Source organism: Diceros bicornis, chromosome 18, assembly GCF_020826845.1.
Source record: "Diceros bicornis minor isolate mBicDic1 chromosome 18, mDicBic1.mat.cur, whole genome shotgun sequence".
Classification (NCBI taxonomy): domain Eukaryota; kingdom Metazoa; phylum Chordata; class Mammalia; order Perissodactyla; family Rhinocerotidae; genus Diceros; species Diceros bicornis.
The window spans coordinates 30,013,631-30,034,499 of NC_080757.1; the positions used below are offsets into that span (position 1 = coordinate 30,013,631).

The following is a 20,869-nucleotide window of genomic DNA, read 5'->3' on the forward strand; positions in this document are numbered from 1 at the left end:
GCTCAGCATCCTGAGTTCCTCTCGCTACCCTCCCGCCTCTCTCTTTCTTCTCCTCCGGCCCCCGACAGGGTTTCCAGCAGGCTGCCCCATCTGTGACCCCACTCGGTAAGCACTGCCTTAACACATGGACCCACTCACAGGACGGCACTCCACCGCGGATGAAACGCGGCTGCAATGTCAGTACTAACACCACGAGGGAGCAGATGCAGTGGGTGCAGACACCCCCACAGGGAGGCAGCAGACCTGGGTTCCAGTTCTGACTCTGCATCGAACTTATGTGTCCTCCCAGGAAGCCCTTTTCCCTCTCCGAGGCTCAAGCTTTGCACCTGCAAATTAAGGTAGTGAGACTGGACGCTGGATCTCACACCTTGGGTCACAACCGGATCTGGATTTGCAAGGCTCTCTGCTACGGACCAAATGTTTGTGTCCCCCCCAAATTCATATGTTGAAATCCTAACTCCCAATGTGATGGTTTTAGGAGGTGGGGCCTTTGGAAGGCATTTAGATCATGAGGGTAGAGGCCTCATTGGTATTAACGCCCTTCTGGAAAGACACAACGGAGCACGCTTTTTCTCTCTCTGTCACATGAGGATACAATGAGAAGACGGCTGTTCATAACCCAGGATGAGTTCCTTCAAAAACCCAACCACGCTGGCACCCTGATGGTGTACTTTCAGCCTCCCAAACTGTGAGATACAAAGTTCTGTTGTTTATAAGCCCCAGCCTATAGTACTTTGTAACAGCAGCTTGAACTGACCCTTAAGACACTCTCCTCTCCAGAGATATGAACCTGGCTGAACACGAACTTGGACACACCAACCAGGAACACGAAAACCAGGATGGCTCTTTCCATATTACGATTATTCGTGCTTCCTGTCAATGAGTAAAAATACAGATGCTCCCTGTTCAAGCTTCTGTGTTTACTTTGGATCCCTATAAATGAAGGTGGAGAGGGAATCTAAGTCCCTTCCGTTTCTCCGACCTCCAACTCCGACACCACCGTCTTCTAAGGAACACAGAGAACAGGAAGCTGGTACACTGAGCTGCTACGTCACAGCTCCTGCAGGGTCTAGAAGATTGCTCCGGAAAGGAATGAAAAAGGCCACCCCCTGCTCTCACACAATTCCCGGTACAACAGAGGGCTAGGCCCACCACAGACATGGCAATCATGATCTTTACTAGGATATAGAATTTATCACCACACACCAGATACCAGGCCGATGTTCCCAGTCTACACAGCCAGCCCATTATAGACATGTAAGGCTGAAGGTCAGACACGCCATCAGGGGGACACAAGCATTTGCTGTGGGGGCTCAAAGTTGGCAAGTTTCTCCCAGCATCATCCTGGAGAAGCTGGGTCCTCAGACACAACGACATTTTGTTTGAAGTGAGGTCCAACAACGTATCCTTCACCAGATTTATACACCCCCCTCTAAACCAGGTCCCTGAAGAGAGAGCCACAACCCCAACCCCGGATTCCCTCTGTTTGGGCGGTTCCTTCTCTCTGGCTCTTGGTTCCATCTATTATGTGCAGACTTGGATGACAGCCACACCCAGATGCAGTCTCCAAGCGACTTCTCTGTGGGCTCTGGTGTGTTGGCTCCCCATACCCACTTCAAAGGGGCCTGAACACCATCAGTTAAACTTCTCAACCAGGCAGGGACCCCTGCGGCACCCAGAGGAGGACCTGCATCATTTTGGTTGATCCTCTCCTTCCTGCCCACCTCCTAGAGCCCAGATCCTAGGAGGCCTCTCAAGAACGGATTAAGATGCAGGGCCCTTCCAAAGGGTGGCACAGCAGAGGATGGGGGAAGCTGCTAACACTGGCTTTAAGGACGAGCGCAGGGCTGGGCCTCACTCACTCTGGGTCCCCGGGATGCAAAGAGCCCCCTAACACACAGAAAGAGCCGAGTGGTCGGTGGCTGAATGAATGACTAAACGAGCCATTTCCACTCCTCCAGGGTCTGAGCATCTTGCTAATCTATCTGCGCCACTGCCTCCCCTCAAGACTGATTTGGACCTTTCTTCTGCACTGACTGGCTGCCACCTGTGCTAGGCATTGTGGAGGATGCAAAGATCAACAAGACAACGTCCCTCTTCTGAAGCTATCTGCTCCCTAAAAGGCACAAGAGAGGTTCCCACTCAAGGAGAGCATCTCCCCGGTACAGACCCCACCCCTCCCTCACGACCCTTACGTCTAGCCTGGGGGTCACTCTGGATCTCATTTTTCCCCGAAGGTCCCCCCTCTGGCCCGGACCCAAACCCAGGCAACACGCGAATCCCTAAACAAGCCAGGTCGGGCGGGTTCTTGGGGGGAACCGCAAATGCTAATTATGTTGAGTGTAATGGGTTGAATAGATAAGTCCCCGTCCTAACCCCTGGAACCTATGAATATGACCTTATTTGGAAAAAAAGCTTCTGCGAATATAACTAAGTTAAGGATCTCAAGAATTAGGGTGGGCCCTAAATCCAAAGACAGGTGCTCTTAGAAAGCAGGGGGAGATCTGGGACACAGAGGGCAGAGAGGGCGAGAAGTCCATGTAAAAACAGAGGCAGAGACTGGAGTGACACAGCCACAAGCCAAGGATGCCTGGAGCCACCAGGAGCTGGAGGAGGTAAGGAGAGATTGTCCCCTAGAGCCTTCGGAAGGAGCGTGGCCCTGCCAACAACTTGATTTCGGACTTCTGACCTCCAGAGATGTGACAGAATAAATTTCCGTTGTTTTAAGCCACCTAATTTGTGGTAATTTGTTATGGCAGCCACTGGAAACTAATACAGCAAGGTTATAGGTTTCAGCCGCCCCTACATTAGGTGGGTCTCCTCCAGCCAGGCCGAGGACACAATTCTTGGATAGAAGGCAGGAGAGTGTGGACCCATGAGTCAAAACCATCCGTGCCATCGGGAAAGAGCATGAAGTCAGTGCCAGTTGAGGGCGCTGCTCCACGAGCCGGGGGACAGCTGGTTTAAAGCCACCTTGCTGCTGAGCACAGGTACTTGATCCTGGAACAGCCCCTAGGGTAAGTCCAGTCACCACGGGGGCCACGGGCTGAGTTCACTGCCATGGAAGCTGCTTTTCTGCTGCAACCCCCTCCTTCCTGGTCCACTGTGCACATGGCTGTCTGAACTCCAGGCCCAACACCATTCAGGACTCACTGTTGCCCCAATTTCCCACTCTGCCACCGCTCAGAGACAGGAAGTGAGTGACGGAGCTAGGAGACAGCAATCAAGATGCAGACTGTTGCACCGGGAAGGGTGGGGGCAGAACTCACTGCATCATTTCAAATCCTGACTCTGATATTCTCCCTGCTGGTCCCTTTCCTAACCCCACAGGACTCAAAATTCAAGTATCACAAAAATGATTTTCCTGATCAAAGGAGAGAGCCTGGATTTTAAGCCTATGTACCTTGGATGCATAACAATTCAGCGATGTCAAGATTCCTTTGCAGTATTTTAAAGATCTATATCATTTCAACATCCCTGTTTGGCCCAAACAGAGAAAACAAACTTGATCATGTCTAAAATATTTCTTTATTCCATTTGGAGAAAGCAAAGAAGCAATGAAACAGTTATCAATAAACGTTATTCCTAACATATAATCATTTTTATCTCACAGGTGCATTATCATTTACAATGAATTAGTAACTCCGTGGTAAACAACACCCAAAATAAATTAAAGAGTAAAGGACAAAACATCGGGGTCAGAAATTTGGGAGGGACAAGGTGGTGGGTGGAGAAAATCTTTTCTTGGCAAAGTCTTTTTCTTTTTGGAAATTAAGTTTTTTATTGGGTAAAATGTACATAACATAACAGTTACCACTTTTAAGGGTACAATTCAGTGGCATTAAATACATTCATGTTGTGCAACCATCACCACTATCCACTTCCAGAACATTGCCACCAGCCCAAACTGAAACTCTATGCTCATTAAGCAATAACTCCCCATTCCTCCTTCCCTCAGCCCCCGGGAACCTCTATTTTACTTTCTGTCTCTATGAATTTGCCTATTCTAGGTACCTCATGTAAGTGGAATCATATAGTATTTGCCCTTTTGAGTCTGGTTTATTTCATGTAGTATAATATTTTCACGGCATCATAGTCTTTTGAAGCATCTGCTACTTGTACAGATTCTACGAGACTCAGGAAGGCTGAGTCTTTCTAGGAAGGGGCAGGAAGGACTGATTATTTCCCTCCCATTTTTCCAAGAGAGCCCTGCAGAGAATCAGAAATGGAGCCTCATGAAAGCCCATCAAACTGGGGCATGGCAGCCAGATAAAAGAAACATAATTATCCTTGCTCAAAGGCAAGGACCAAATAATGGGCAGTGTGCCCCAGAGAGTCTCTTCACTTCTCTGGGCCTCTAAAAGAAGCAGGCACACTGGGTGTGGGGGAGTGAGGGGGAGAGTAGGGGGATAGATGGTGGGCTGTCCTGCTCTGGTCCCTGCCAAGGCAAGGACTCTAATCCACGGTGTGTCTACCTGGGCTCACACTCTATCAGGGTCCTTTGGGGTGCCCCTGTGAACACCCCCCTGCTCACTTTTTCACCCCCCCCGCTCACTTTTTCACCTCCCTTGGTCCTAAGAAGGTGCCACCCCGGACCAGAGAACTCCTCTCTTAAGTATTTAGTCACTCAAGCCACCATTCAGAATGGAGAGGAGCCCTAGGGACTGGCAACTGGGCTGGGGGGTATGAAAGGGCCAAAACTTGGGGGACAACAGGCTAGTTAACCAAAGAAACCCTCTCACTTGTCATCAGCAAAAGGACACCTGTCCGACCTCTCATCAGTCCCCGCCTTAACTGCACGCAGCGCCTTTGAGGGGCTCTAAGCGTAAGCAAAACTGGGACAAAGGAGGTGGCGGGAAGGTTGACCCCAAACAAAAAGGGATTTGAAAATGGACATAAATAGGGTAGAAGTTGACAGGGAGCATTTAAGAATGCAATTCGACAGCACGCTCCTGAATGAAGCTATTATTGAAAACCAACAAGTAAGCTCTATTTAAGAGATAAGCATTTAACAGCCAAACCTTTTTTCCCTCTTTTATTCAAATGAACAAAATTGAATATTCATCTAAATACAAAGCTATAAAAACACACACACACACACAGAAGAGAAGAGAAATCTGAAAAGAAGATACCTCAAAATTAAAATGACCTGCTCTAAACACAGTCACTGAGGAACATCCGACAGTTAACTCACAAAGAATTCTTTTTTAGGTCATCGAGGGAAAGATGGGAATAGCCTCCTCCTAGCCTCAAAATGGTTTTCTTCTGTTATCATATAGGTCAATGAACACTAATAGGTGATCGCTAGGGCCTAATGCATCTTCAGCAAAAATCAATGCAAGTCGCAAGTTAACACACTTGGTTAATGGGGGAAAAATGAGGAACAAAAAAACCCAGATTGTCAAATTTACTCTGAGTATTCCACGAGGAACTTAAGGTACATGTACGCAAGGATATTTATAACTCATGCAACCTCCCTCTCTTGCTATAACCCAGTGCTGGGGGAAGGGGCAGTATTCGTGGGCTGCTTTCGGTCTAAATATGAATCCTTTGGGTCTGGGCATGGGAAGCACTTTCTGGTTTCAAGGTGCTTCTCATACATCATCCTACCTGGTCCCCAAGGCAACCCTGTGAGAAGCAGGGTGGGGTCCACCATCGTCATCTTGCTCAACTGCTCAAATGACCTGTCCATGGTGACATGCGGCCACTAAGCCAGAGCAGGACATCAGGGACCTCCTTGGATCAGTGTCCAAGGATGGATTTGGTGGCCCTGTGGCTCAGAGAGGTTGAGAGCCTGGGCCATGAGCCATGATGGTCTGCGTGCTCCACCAGAGTTAACCCTCACTTTGCTGTGTGTCGGTTTGCGACATTTCACCTTGGGCTGCCTCCCGTCCCAAAATCAGAATGTTTCTGGGCCCCCTCTGTGGGCTACAGCAGGTTTGGCAAATTGGTTTCATCTGCCTGGAAGGGTTTTCCTGGAACTCTGGATGGAGAAGGTCTGAGCCCTCCCACCCCACCGCCAGTGGTCCATCCGGCAAGAGTGGAGATGAGCAGTCTGCACAGACGCATGGCGGGACGGGGTGGCTTCACATGCCCTGGGTTTGCCCTACACGAATATAACTCAGGAGATTGATCTGTTCCAAGAAAAAAACAGGCTGCCTCTCCAAAATGGTTCTGACTACTGACTGCCACTTTGGATACTCACTGCACATTCCCCGGACATGAGTGAAATCCAGTCTGAGTTGCCATTTGAGATTCCTGAGCATTTTCAGACATCGAGCAAGAGGTGTGGCGACAGTCCCAGGTGTGTTTGCTTTCACACCCAAATGGTAATGTGGACCTTGGTAAGACAGGAACGTCACTTCCCACCAAGCCAGGGATGGGATTCCTTCAGTTATCTCTAACGTCTGGTATCCCAAAGGTGGTTATTTATTATCAGTCCACGATCTAAGAGTAATTTTAAAGAGAGAAACCTACACTTACTGAGCAGCCACTCTTTAACTCAGTCTTCACATCTCCTCCTGTGGAGTAGTTCCCACTTTACAGATGAAGAACTCAGGCCCAGGTGGGAGCCCACTTTCTTCACAGGAAGGTGGGTTATTCTAAATCCGGTCTCCCCTGGATTCTAAACTTGTCCCACAAGAACCCTGCCCTGTCACATCTCCCTGCAAGAACCTCTACAAAATGGGCAACAGCCCCTCACGCTAACGATCCAGCAACAGAGGGCAAGGAGAGAGTGGGAAAGCTGTGTTTGTCCAGCACCCGTTGGATGCTCGCCTCCCCTGCTGCCCGATGCATCCGAGTCCTTCAACACAAAGGCAGCTAAGGGGTACTGAGGTTTTTCAGGGGTACACAACAAAGACTGTTGTTTTTCTTTTATAGAGAAAAACAACTAGAGCATCTCCTGCACCAGTCGAACCTAGGATGGGCACAGGGTGAGCGACTTCTCTGAACCCTTCCAGGCCCCAACCACAGACCTGCCTGAAAGAGCTGGGTTATCAAGCATGAGGCTAGAGATATCTTGCAGTAAACCCGGCTCTCTAATGAGTCAGCCGCCCTGGAGAGATAAGCAGACTCATCTCCCCGGTCTGATTAATAACAAAGAACCGGGCAGGTGTGCTGACCTGTGAGGGACACAGGACTCAGCCTCGGGCTAGTCAGAACAGAGACTGGCAGGCCAGGAGGCCATCAGAAGCAGACACGCTTGCTACCACCCTCCCCTGTGGCCAAGCAACAAGCCTCTGATGGATTCCTGGGGTCTGCGAACATCCCCTTGAGGTGTCCCTCTCTCCTCCCCATACCCTCCTTCCTCCCTGACCCTGAGCTGACAAGCTCCCTCTTTGGGGGCCCTTTCTGACCTGGTCTTTCCTCCCTGCCATGTCCCCTTCAGGGTGGCACTGCAGCCCTTCATTATGGCATCATTCATGCACCTGCTTCCTCGTTTACACCAGTAGTTTGGCAGCTGGTTGCTGTAAACTATAATAAAATGCCTTTCCAAAAAATGAAGGAATGTGACCAGACACGCCAGACATCATGATATTAAAGCCGTGTCAATTAATTTCTCCCCCTGCTTGATAAACGAGCCCCATTCCATCTCTTAATAATGAGGAGAGAAACAAGAAAAGTTGACACTTAGTTTAATTTATTTTCTCAACTTGCCTGGTCATATTTCTTTCTGCCTTGCAGAGCCGGCTGGGGCTACGGGGAATTACAAGTGGCTTGCACGCAGGCAAGGCATAGATCGGTGCGAATCGACACGGGTCTCCTTTATTCCCACACACCACTTAATCAGGAGGGGGAAAGTGACTCGGTGAGCCAGCTCACACCTGCGCCTCTCCAGCCACCCTTGGGGGCTGGGAAGAGTTGAGGGCGGGGAGGGGAGCAATCTCAGGTGTACGCGGAATCAGATAACAGAAATGGCACTATCAGATTTCCAATCTAGTGCAGAGAACCCGCACAACGCTTAATTCTCTAAATTAATATTAAGCTACATTGGTGGCATTTGCCGGAGAGGAGCCAGTTTCTCAGCTGGAAAGGTGCTTTTCTTTCCTTTTCAGCCCCAGGATGCTCTAGCCAACTCCTGACCTTGAAATGTGAGCATCAACCTTCTAAAAGTCGGACGCCGTGAACCAGCAAGCTCTAGTTACAAGTAATTTTTTCATAGGGCCCCCTTAACTCCAGGACCATTTATGGAGGCCCCTAGACCGTAAACCAAGTTGGAGATGAAAGTGAAGTGTGATCTAAACCAGTGTCTCTCTGTGTGGTCCTTCCACAGCCTTCTGATGGGGGAGGGATGTGTAAAAATGCAGATCCCTGGGCTCTGCCTGCCTCCCAATGTGGGCTCTGTGGAGGTGGCCCAAGAATTTGCATTTTAACCAGCTCTCTGGTGATTCTGATGTCCACTCAAGTCTGACTCTGCTCTATGTTTCCCAATTCAGAATGAGCCAAGTAGAGATTATTTGGTAAAAAAGACTCCAGAACTTTCCACAGGAAAGAGGATCTCTATGATTCCCTGTCACATGAAGAGGGAAACTAAAGCTGTTTTAAGAAGCCTCTGATATCCCTTCCTTGGAGAGCTGGACCTCTCAGCCCCAAAGGCAGCCCTCATCCAAGGCAGGGGGAGATCAGGGGCAAAGACGAAGCTTCTCTCTCCCAGGCTCAGTAAAGGATCAGAAACCCATTCATACTCAAGTGTAAATGACTGATCTTGCTTCCACCACCAGAGGTATTGGTGGTTTACCCAAATCAAATCCTTATGAGAAAGCAATTAACTTCAACTTTAGAATTCCAAACAGGTATTCAGGCAGTGGGAGATATTTTTTACTGACAGGGGTGGTAGATATTTACTGCTTGAGTCTGTGAAATTCTATGAGTGTACAGAGAGCTTTACAATTGTGGGGGGAGGGGGGGTAGTCCGGAAAAAAACACCCAGGAAGGAAGAGAGGGAGCTTAGAAAGGGAGATGGTGAGAGAGGGGGCGAGAGAGAGAAAGAGAGGGAGAGAAAGAGAGATTGACAGAGGGGGTGAGGAGGAGGGGGGGGGGAGAGAGAGAGAGAGACCTCCAACCATCCCAAACCATTTTTCTAAGAGAGAAATCTGCCATGAATACTGATAGCGTGATTTGAAAGTGCCTGTGGTTGCAGGGAAAGGATGTCTCATCCCAGACTCCTGTTAACCGAGGGGGAAAAAGCACCTGTGATCTGGGCCAGACAACCCCAACCTCATTTCATTCTGAGTGCGCTCCATAGCAGTGATTCTGTGAATGACACTTGTCAGGGCAGCAGATTAGTTCACAAACCTATTTTTTTGTGCGTGGTGTTCCATCTTGGTCGGGAAAATAGTCAGTTCTTGGCGAGAGAGACACATATTACTGCTGTTAAGTGCCAATATAAACTCTGGGACGCAGTGGTAAATTCACCAAATTAAATCGCTAGACAACTGGCTCGGATCAGGACCCCAGCAGAAGGTGCCAGGGCTGCAGTGTGCGCCCAGCGGGGCGGAGGAGGCTGAGGTCGTGCGCGCAGCTGGAGCAAGGGCACGAGGACGCGCTGCCTCCGCGGCTGCTCTGGAAACCACAGAGCCTGGGGCAGCTTCGGCGGGCTCCACGGGCAGGAGCGTGTCCTTCAAGGCTTCTGAATCCAGGGGCTTTCTGAGCTTGGGGGTTGGGACACTGGCTGGAGGCTCTTCCCTACAGAGGTGGGTATTGAATTGGTACCTTCAGGATCTCCCCCAAAGGGTGGGTTTCATATCTGTCACCTTTTCTGACACACACCCTCCAGCCCCACCCATGCAGTCAGCAACCTGGAAAGTTAGAGCCAGTTTCGATCTATCTTAATGCCCCTACTGAGGTGGGTGGAAATGGGCTTAGACTGGAGCCAGGTAGATTTGGGCTTAAATCATGCCTCCAGCAATGACTGGCTGTGTGAATCTGACCAGGTCAGTCAACCACTCTGACCCTCAGTATCCTCCTCTATGAGACAGAAATAACAATATCCACCTCACCAGCCAGAAGGATTGCTTGAAAACAATGTGAGGGGTTAGCTACCCTCTCCTACCAATTAAGCGAGACTTTACAGCTTCTCCTCTATCCCAACTTCTATCTCCACACACACTTACCTTTGCCCTCTGCCTTGAGCCTCACTTATTAAAACTCATTTGACATGTGTGTCAGAGATGTCCACAGTGCTTTATCAACTATCACGGTGGGAACAAGATTCAGGACAGGAAGAGGTGGAAGTCACGTGGTAAATTCCCAGGCAGTCTTGTTACTTAAAAAGACCCTACTGTGCATCCTTTTGGGTAAAAACAGAAATCCTGTACTGATCCTTGAGTGCCAGGCCCTGTGCTGGCTGAGCAGGGTGTGGCCACGCAGGCCGGCGCCCTGACCACTGATGCACTGCCAGCGGCTCCCGAGTTCGCCCCAGGGCTGGAGCCTGCAGCCTGGCTGCTGATGAAAAAGTCAAGGGCCTCCCTTCTTGGGGGGTGCCCTGGTATCCTCTGAAGGGGGAGCGTGAAGGAGACAGAGAAACAAAGAGGGGAAGGTGGGATGGCACACCCACAACAAAACCTGCTCCACCAGAAAGAGTCGGAGCAGCCCTGCGCCCCGCCCACCACAGTACGGAGAGAGGACCCCCTCAGAAAAGCCGTGGCCTCCCCAGCAGCCATCTCAAGATGCCCACTCGCCTCCCCTCTAACAAGTTCTCAGGGAACAGCTACTGGCCTCAGATGAGGTGCCAAAACTCCATCAAAAAACCACGATTTGGAAGCAGGTTTTCAGCGCTGCCACAAATTATATGACTTTTATTATGAGGTATGGTTTCAGAATAGTCCCAGCTGACAGAGCCCTGGCTGGATGCCCACTGCACCCGCCACTCCCTCCATGCCCCCTGCAGAGCATCCATTTCTGCCAGCATCTCCATGACTCCAGCTGGCCGTGCTGCCAGCAAGCCTACCTGGAGATGGGGGGTAGGGGGCTGCCCATCGATGCTGCTGCATGAGACACACATGCTTATTCACCATAAGGTAGGTGCTGACCTATTTTATTTTCATCTTCTGGCTGTTCAAGGCACTGTTCTTAACATCTGGAAGCCAGATCTCTCCAAGAAGCTGAGACCAGCAGCCCAGGCAGCCTGCAAGGGGCAGCATCTCCGCCGGGAGTGAGCAGAGGACCACTCCTCGGCTCCCCAGACAACGGCCTGGGGTGGGAGAGGCAGGAAGGTGGTGGAGAAGCACGGGTAAGAGGCAGCACTGTCTAGAGGCTCACTACTCAGGATGCTCCACCACCAGCAGCAACACCACTGCCTGGGAACCTGCTGGAAATGCAGAGTCTCAGGCCCCAACCTGGACCTCCTAAACCCAAATCTGCATTTTAACAAATTCCCCAGGTGATTTTTATGCAAATTAAAATTTAAGAAGCACTGGTCTGGAACAGTGATTCTCAACAATGATTTTTACATCAGAATCACTTAGGAAAAATTTTTAAAATACCGATGCCCAGGCCCCACTCTCAGAATTGACTTACGTCTGGCGTAGCATCCCAGCATCTGTATGTTTTAAAGTCTCTCCAACTGATTCAGATGTACAGTTAAGGTTAAGAAGCATTACGAAAAGAAAAAAGGATAATTTTCATCTAAAAGTCTTTTTTTCATCTTAAAATAGTTTCAGCTTCACTAATATTTAATATGTGGACTGAATGGTCCTAGTGCTCTCACACATCCATGTCAGATGGACACTTGTCTTAGACAGTAATTTATAGACCCCTGAAGGACAGAAAGGAAATGCTACAATGAGGATGTCGTCAGAGTGGCACCTCATTTATTCACCTGCTACAAAGATAGCTGGAACCTAGTGCTGTTTAGGTGGGACCATTAATGGATGCACAGGTTATGTGATCTGGCTTTAAAGAAGGAACCTCACAAAATGGGCACTGCAAAGAAAATCTGGTTTGGAGATAATACTGATGACATAAGCACAGACCACTATCAGAAAATGGCGAGGGGCCGGCCTGGTGGCGCAAGTGGTTAGGTGCGTGCGCTCCGCTGCGGCGGCCTGGGGTTCACCAGTTCAGGTCCTGGGCGCGCACCGACGCGTTGCTTGGCAGGCCATGCTGTGGTGGCGTCCCATGTAGAGTGGAGGAAGATGGGCGCAGATGTTGGCCCAGGGCCAGTCTTCCTCGGCAAAAAAAGAAAAGAGAGGAGGATTGGCAGATATTGGCACAGGGCTGATCTCCTCACAAAAAAAAAAAAAAAGAAAAAAATGGCGAGCTGACCCTCTTCTGACTCTTAGCAAGACTCCTTACCAGCCATATCACGCCCCCAAAACGTTCTGATCAGATGGAACAAGTGACAACCAAGTGAGAAGGAACCCACTTTTCAACAGAAACTTGTGCTATAGAGAAGACAGTTGGAAAACATTTCTATTGTTCTGCCGATTTTGTTGCTAAAAACGAGAAAACTGGGTCGCCTGCAAAAGCTCTCATATCTGCATGCTTTTAAGACTCGGAAACAGAACTGTAAAACTCATTCTAAAAAAATGAACGTTTCAGTGGATTCTGAACCCATTTGTTAAAAAATATAAAAACGCAACACGATTAGTTTGCATGAAAAACTGATTGACATCAGGGAAGATGGAAATTTACAAGCTGAATTTCAACAAAATCCTTTGCATAATTGGAGGATGGGATTGAAAAATTAGTATCATGATTTAGCCAGCACAGCGAATGTGCTTCTTCCACTGGGATCTGTGTATCCTAGGAGGGGTATTTTTCAGTTAAGAGAGGCATTAAAACCAAGTATCGAAACAAGCTCAATTTAGAATCCAACCTTTAGACCTGGATCACAAAGTGTTAAATCAAAAATTTTTTTACAAAGAAGCATATTCAATCATATTGCTCTCCCCCCAAAACTATTTTAATTATTAATAAAATTCTAAATATGGCTTATTTCAAATGTATCCTATCATATTCGCATTCATATAGTTTTTATAATACACATGATATATTAGCATACTAGTACATGTGTAGAAATTGAAAACTAAGATATATCGGAGGTATGCTAATTTTTTTTTCCTGCACAATTAAAGAATTTTGGAGACTCCTGCTCCAGAAGGAGAAGGTGGGGCTGTATGTCTAAACTCTGGTTCTGAAGTCATTCCTTAGTTACAGAGACTACTAAAAGCCAGAAGATAGGGTGGGAGTAGGTACCTTCAGTGACTGCCAGCTGTGTGGACCCCTCTGGACCCCCAAGGAGGGGCTTTGGGGTGGGATATTCATGGGAGTCAAGAACCAGCCAATTCCAGGATCTCCTAGGTCCTCCTGCTCAGCTCATGGAGGCATTTGGGGAGGTCCACCCTTCAAACTGAGACCCCTGCCCCCTATATGTTAATGGCAGCAATACCTGAACTCTTCTCAAATTTTTCATAGCATCGTATCTTCATTAAAGTTTTATTCTATTAGCACTCTGAATCCAAACCATTAAGTACATAATTGCAAAAACATGTGTTAAGCGATGACTTACAAAATGCTGGTTTTATTATATTGTCAATTAACAGAAAGTAGGATTAATACATTCACAGATCATTAGGAGCATTCAGTTCAATTTCACCAGCTCTTCAGCGGGTGGGGTGGTTGTCAGTGGGCAACCCCGAGAACTTACAGCCAGGGCAGAAGTGTTCTGTGTGGTTCACCCTCAGCCTCTCTGCAGGTGCGAAGATGTGTTTGGGAGTAACTCAAGAGACAGGGACTCAAGGTCTATTTTGCCCAAAGGAAATTATTCTAAGATCTGATGTCTCAGTGCAGCCTCCTCAAAAGGGCCAATGTGGGCGAGTTTGGGTGGGATGAAGAAAAAGAGCAACACAGTCTTTTAAGTCAGATCAGTGAGGCTCCCCGGACCACCAGGAAGGTATGAGTCTCGAACAGGAGAATGTGGTTGAAATCCTGGCTGTGCTGCATTACTGGCTGTGTGATGTGGGGCAAGCCATTAACCTCTCTGACCCTGTGTCTTCACCTATAAAACAGGAATCAAGATGCTGCCCTCCCAGTTCTGGCCTGAGGATTAAATGAGATAATGCACGCTCCTGTTATCATCCCTGCCCAAGTCTGTAGTTTTTATATAAGGATTTTGTACCCAATATTGCTTAGAAGAAGTGGGCCACCAGCTGGGACTTGAAAATAACTTAGCTATCAATAAATGTTGACTGCAGCGGGATGGGCTCTAGTGGGGTCTGCCTTGAGGTGCCACAGCCAAGTGATCTGGAAGTGAATTTGGACTCCCCTTGCTGTCATTTCCAATGGAAACTGAGTGGTGCGATCCCTAGGCCAGAGGGGCTTATTCAAACCTCTGCCCACCCTGTCCTGGGAATCACAGAGGTATCCAGCATGAAATGGCCTAAAAGTCTTCTCTTCTCTCAGCCGTCCAAACTGCTTTAGCCTGGCTCAATGGTGGTCCTCCCAATTCTTCACGCTTAATAATAAAACAGTCCGCCTAGCTGGGCAGCACATGAGACCAGCACTGGAAGCTAGGACTGGAAGAGCCACAGCAGACTGGGGTGAAAGAAGGGACCAGGCATGGGCGGTAAGGCCACACCCGGGACTTCCTGGAATCTGGGGGTCAAGGTAAGTCCTGAAGTCAGAATCCAGGGGTCAAGGTGAAGCCCCAGGTCAGAAATATGAAAGTAGTCAGGAAAAGCAAACAGGTTCTGCCTCAGCCCTCATCAATAAACTCTAGCTAGGGCAGGGACCCTTCCTCGAGGAAGATAAGGGCAGGGCCAAGGCAAACCACTAGGGTGATGATAAATGAGTTCACGTAGCTGGAGCCAGCATACCAAAAAATCAAAGCTAAGGAAAAATTTTAAAAAATTATAAATGCAGACCAGCCTCTGCCAGCCCCAAGTAAGAATAGATAGAAATTAACTGGTTGCATTTTTTTTATGGAACATTCTTTCAAGGCCCTAAGGACTTAGTAAATTAAAGCTCCCTGTGGTGAGGCCTCCTGACATGGGTTATTATTTGTGGGTTGTGAATGGAAAGAGTCCCCTTATTCATAGAAAAGGTTACGAGTGGAAAGAGCCTCCCTATTTGTGGGTAGTTAGTGGAAAGCGTCTGGGCTTTGGGTTCAGACATGGGCTGTGATCCCAGTTCCACAACTGAGCAGCTGTGTGACGTCTCTCTGGGCCTCAGTTTTCTCATCCATAAAATGGGGATAATATTTCAGGGTTGTCAAGAGTTTAAATGAGACAATACACATAAAGCTCAACCCATTCCTAGCCCTCATCGGATGCTGAAGCCTTCGTGCCCCTCAGGAGAACTGGTTTTCTTACTTATATTAACTTGCTCTACTGACTTAATAATTTGACCCTGTGGGATGTACACTCCAGAAAATGGCTGCCTCCGAGGGGAAGCTGCAAGGATTCTTGAGTTTCGAGTATCTCCTCTCCTACTGACCAAACAGGGACAAAGAGAGCTGGAAACTGGCTGAGAGGTGACTACCCCGCAAAGGAGAAGGGTTCTCAGGATGGCTTGGCCTGACACCTGGTACAACGCTGCCCTAGACCGTAGATGGATCCTCCCCCTGCCCAGAGCGGGCACCTGTCACACCTCCAGGCCAGGTAAGAAGGCAAGGCCTGGATCTCCACCAGGAGCCACCACCTCCTCCCGCTGTCAAACACGAGCTCCAGTGCATCTCTGTTCTCCAGAGAAGGCAGCTGAGAGACAGCAGAACTTCTCCTATCTCCTCCACTTGAAAATCTCAGCTGCACAGAGAGCCACGCTGTGGCCATTCTGCCGCTCAGCTGAAGAGACCAGCAACTTCAATTTATTTGTGTCTGGGGCCTTAAAGAACCTCAGCTGTCATCCCTTCCTTAGTTTATGACCAAATTTCTAAAATATTACATTCTTTATTATATCCAAATTCACTTTATTGCACTTGACAATACAGATAATCACATACCATATGCTCTAATGTTTTGAAACCAATGCATGTTGACAGCGGTTTTTATTCATGATGCATAATTCCATCCCGAGCTCACAATGAGGCCTCTGAGCACCCAGCCTGGTGTTAAGACTTTTGCCTAATAACAGATTAACAATACAGCAAGTTTCCGAGACACAATCCGTCCCTTGCCATTCTCTATTTACAATCGGAAAAATGTACCTGAGCTGAAAAGATGGATTTATCGAAGAGAAGGGAAAAAAACGCCACCACCACCCACCCAGCAGTCCCAGAGGGTTTATAATGACTTGTTATTGTTCCACGCTTATGAAACTGGATATTGAAAAGAGGGATTGGTCTTGTGCCAAGTAGCAAGGAAAGTAATCACACCAACCCACACTGCTGGCCCCTGAGAACTGAAGGCACGAAATGCCCCAAAGCTCTCGTTAGGAGTCTCTCTTGTTTTCACTCTTGTTTTGCTACAAGCAAATATTTGTCACTCCTCTACCTTGGTGAGACCCTCCCTCTCTCTCTCGTCCCCTCTCCTCATCCCCTGGGCATCCCTTCTGTTCCCAATTAGCCCCAAGCTTCCTGGCAAAATGCACACAGCTGGGGATGATTCCTCCCCCCCAGCATCCTGGCACCTCTCAAGCAGAAAGGCCAGCACGGCAGGAACTGTCTTCACAGCTCCTTCAGCAGAGCCCCCGGTCCTTGGGCAGCCGAAGGAAAGGGTGGATAATGTGAAGATGATCCTCCAGCTTTGCAGTGGTGCCCAGAACAAACAATGCCATTTCACGCGTCCCCTAACTAAGCACTTTCATTTGCTTCAGAGAAGCACTCAGACAACTGTAAACCCATTATCATGTCAGACGTTGTGGGAAAGAGCTTGGGCTGTCACAAGCAGAGAATCAACTCCGATTTATAGATCCTTAAAGCTTTAATATATAGATATTCGTCTTCCCACCCCCAGACAGACAAGAAGACCAGGAGAGCGGTGGAGGAGAGAACAGCCCACAGCTCGGCTGCAGACAGATTGGAGTTTCACAATCATTCTCCTGGATAATGGGATTTCTCAACAAGAGGAGGAGGGGAAGGAAGAAAGGAAAGCCAGGGCTTTACTTTGCTGAACGCTGGCTATTTTCCCAAAGCTTTGCTGGGGGTGACAGGGGTCGGGTGGAGGCAGGAAAGAGATGTTATCACCCACAATGTCTCCAGAGTACCCAGTGACCTGCTGCGCACAGAAGCAAAGGTACTGACCAAGGAAGGGGCCAGAGTCGAGATGCAGAAACACTGACATAGCCACCCATGAAAGAGGCCAAGGGAATGAAGAGGCATCTTACTCCAAGTAATTGCTGTGCTCCTCAACAGCTTAAATTATCACTCTTTTCATAAAAACCTACTTTCCCTTTGGGCTTACATCAAGACTCCAAGAAGGCCCTTTTCTTTATTTCTTAATCACCTCCAGCAGGCAGGGGCTCCTCTTCCTATCTCAGAGGATTTGGGGTGTTTTTTGTTTGTTTGAGTTTTGTTTTGTCCTTTTCTCTTGCTTGTCTGGCACACAGCAAGCATGGAAGTAAATAACTGGTCACTAAACCCATATCCACTAGAGAGACCAGAGCTTAAAGACAGAATTTCATAAAGAATCTGTCTGCAATATTATAGGCTGGTCTCTATGGGTCTGGAAATGAGAGGTTTTTTTGGTCATTTCATAATGCAAGACCCATTTGTGGTTTGCAAAGTGACCACTGAACACAACCGTCCCTGGTCCTGTCTCGCCCCATCAATTCCATTCTCTGAATACCTCTGGGGAAAGGGACACTGCCCCTCACCACTTCACAAAGATGGCTTGGTTAAAAGCTGGGCCTCTTGAGGTGTCGCTAGGTTCTTCTTCATCTTTAGGATCAATCTTTCTCTTAGTAACTTCACACAGGGCCACCTATAGACAGAGAACCAGCCTCCCCCACCGCGCCCCTCCACTTCCAGGGGCAATCCTTCAAGATCTAACATCACCATCTTCTTTCTCCTTAGTCTGGTCTCCTCTAGCTCCTCCTAAATTTCTCCCATCAAACAGTTTCCAGTCCCCATCAGACCTCCTCTGATGTAGTCTATTTTGTCAACCTCCCTCCTAAATGTCTAGAATGGAACACAATATTCCACATGGGGTCCAAGCAATGCAGACTCCCAGACACTGGACTGCACTTCCTTTTATGCATTTCTGTGGCTTTCTCAGCACCTCCACCATCCTGTTGCCTCAAAGAAAGTCAACTACAACCCAGGGCTTCCTGCAAACCATTATCAAAACTCTCCCCGCCCAAACTTCCTTTGTTTTCCTTTCTTTAGACCACAAACTTTGATTGCCATCTTCTGATTATAAAAGTAATACTCACTTCAAAGTCTTAGACAATATAGCAAACATTTATTCCTACAATAAACATTAATTGGACACCTACTATATGGAGGGAATTTAGCCAAGCCTTTAGGGTACAGTGGAGAATAAGACCCAGCCTCTGCCTTCAAGGGGGGGAGAAACACACAACCCATCATCCCCACAGCTAGTGTCCCAAGAATGGAATTCCTGAGTGTGAGCTCAGGACTGCTGTTGGCCTCATTCACCACTACATCCCCAGCGCCTTGATTAGTGCCCAGCACAGAGCAGGTGCTCAGCAAATAACTGTGACAGGAATGAATGGTTTTGGAGGATGGCCTTCCAGTAGATCAGCCATAATACAAGTTATTTTTTTTTTTCAAAGACCAAATCAGTTACAACTGGATGCAGTCAGTACCAGACCAAATCTTAAGCAAAGAAAAGGAAGCTTGGAGCCCTTCCTCAGTGCACCAGGGCCTCCTTTTCCAGTTGTCGCTCAGAGCCTGGTCCCTGAGGACAGAACTTGCTTAGTTGAAGGTGTGAGGTGCACAGGAGTCAGAGAACAGTGAGAAGAAAGAGGAAGAAGGAAGTCAATTCCAGGATCCCTGGGCCTGGCCAGACAAAGCCATCCTCCTCCTCTGGGAAAGCCCATTTGCAAAGGCTTAGGTGCAAGTTCATACATCTCCAGGCAGCAGCAGCTGGGGAGGCTGGGCGGTGACTGAAAGACAAAACTGGAGATGTGTAGCACACTCTTTGCTCCCAGTGAACCACCACTCGGAGCCAAGTCAAATTTGGTTATGCCGCTTCCACCAACAAGACAGGATGTTTCAGTATCTGGGGTAAATGGTGCCAGAGAAACCACAAGCCAGACAAAGCCCTGGACCGTATCCCCCAGTCATTGCCTTCCATGAATGAGCTGCTGCAGAGGAGACGGCAATACAAAACGTAGCACTTCTCTTTGAAGGCTGGGAGAGCTGTCTGTCCTGCTCATCCCCTAAGCCTGATTAACCAGAAGCTCTGCTGTAGTTGGTTGAAGACAGAAGGCGGGAGCCAGGACAGAACCCACACTCAGAAAGACCCTCACCCTGCCCAGTGTCATCTGTTACTGCTGCACCTAGAACACTGTACCCTCCACAGTGCATCCAGCCCTCCCTTCCAGGATGGCAACCTTCCAGGAGAGGTTGGGGATGGCCGCTGGAGGCTCAAGCATGGGGGGAAAGACCTGGAACAGCGTTCTTCACCTGGGATCTGTGGATTGGTCCAAGGGCTGGCCTCTGCCCCGCCCCAACCCAGAGCCACCCCTTCCCCACATCCCATCCCTGTGAAGGAGGATGTTCCTATCCAACAACCTGTGCTGCAGACTCACAAGGGCCTTGCCTTCTGGTTCTTCGTTCCTGGTTTTCTGCCAAGCAGAAGGTATAATGGACCCGCTTATTTTATTTCATTGGCTTGTAAAGGAACATAACCAAATCGTGATGGGGAAAGAAGCTGGCAGGGGTGGAAGCCTCAGCAAAGGCTGGGGAGACGCCAAGAGTTAAGTAATGCCTTGGCCATTCGCTTTCCTCGAGGACCAGCAACACTGCTGGGCCAGGATGGATGATATGAGCGCTGGGGCTGGGAATTCACTTCCCAACCCGGGACCGAAAGATCCCAGCCCACTGAGGCAGGGCCAGAGCCTCCTGACTTGCTCTGCTCCAGAATGAGCCCCATTCCTTTCCCATCTGGCTGCTCCTTTCTATTGGGTCATCATCATTATCACAACCACTGCCATTTATTCAGCATATAAGTCTTCACTCTTTCATATACATTATCTCCAATCCTTCCAACCTGCCTTCAAGGAAGGTAATATTATCCCAATTTGACACATGCGCAATCTGACGCTCAGCTAAATGAAGTCACTTGCCATGGCCTCTCCATAGTGAGTTGCTGAGCTGGGATGCAAGCCCAGGTTCATCTGTCCCTAAAGCTTGGACCTTCCTCTCCATCGGCCCCTGGAAGGGCAACCAGAACAAGTGGAAGGTTTAGTGCTAACACAGCCCTGGATAAGCCACCACACAACAGAGGCCAAATGACTGATCAGTTACCCTTGCTGATAAGTGTGGTGTCCAGGATGCTCAGAGGGTGTGCAGTGACGTGGGGGTTGATCTCCAGACCCACCCTCACAGGCTGTATCATCTTGAGTGACTCATGTGACCTCTATAGGCTCAGATTCCTCATCAAGGCCTGACAGTTCACTCTGCATTGTTCACTGCCAAATTCCCCGTGCCTAGAACTTTCGTTCCATAACAATTTGTCAAATGAATCTGAAAGATGGAAATCCCAGTAACATCCTTCCTACCTGTCTTATTAATGAGATAACACAGAACACTTTGCACAGAGCATGATATTTCAAGGGATCAATAAGCAGAAGTTCCTGATTGTTATTAATACTATTATTATATACTTTTATTTATAATACTATTACTGTTTCATAAGGTTATTACAAGGATCAATGCATCTGCAAACTATAAATGTAAGCCAGTATTTTATTTTGTTTTATTTTGCTGAGGAAGATTGTCCCTGAGCTAACATTTGTTGCC

The 20,869-nt window shown here is 48.4% G+C and overlaps 1 protein-coding gene across 9 annotated transcripts in view; it reads right to left on the reverse strand.

Moving 5' to 3' along the window:
* MSI2 (musashi RNA binding protein 2) overlaps positions 1 to 20,869 on the reverse strand; it is a 388,953-nt gene that overhangs the window by 80,030 nt on the left and 288,054 nt on the right. The gene's annotated exons all lie outside the window — the stretch shown is intronic.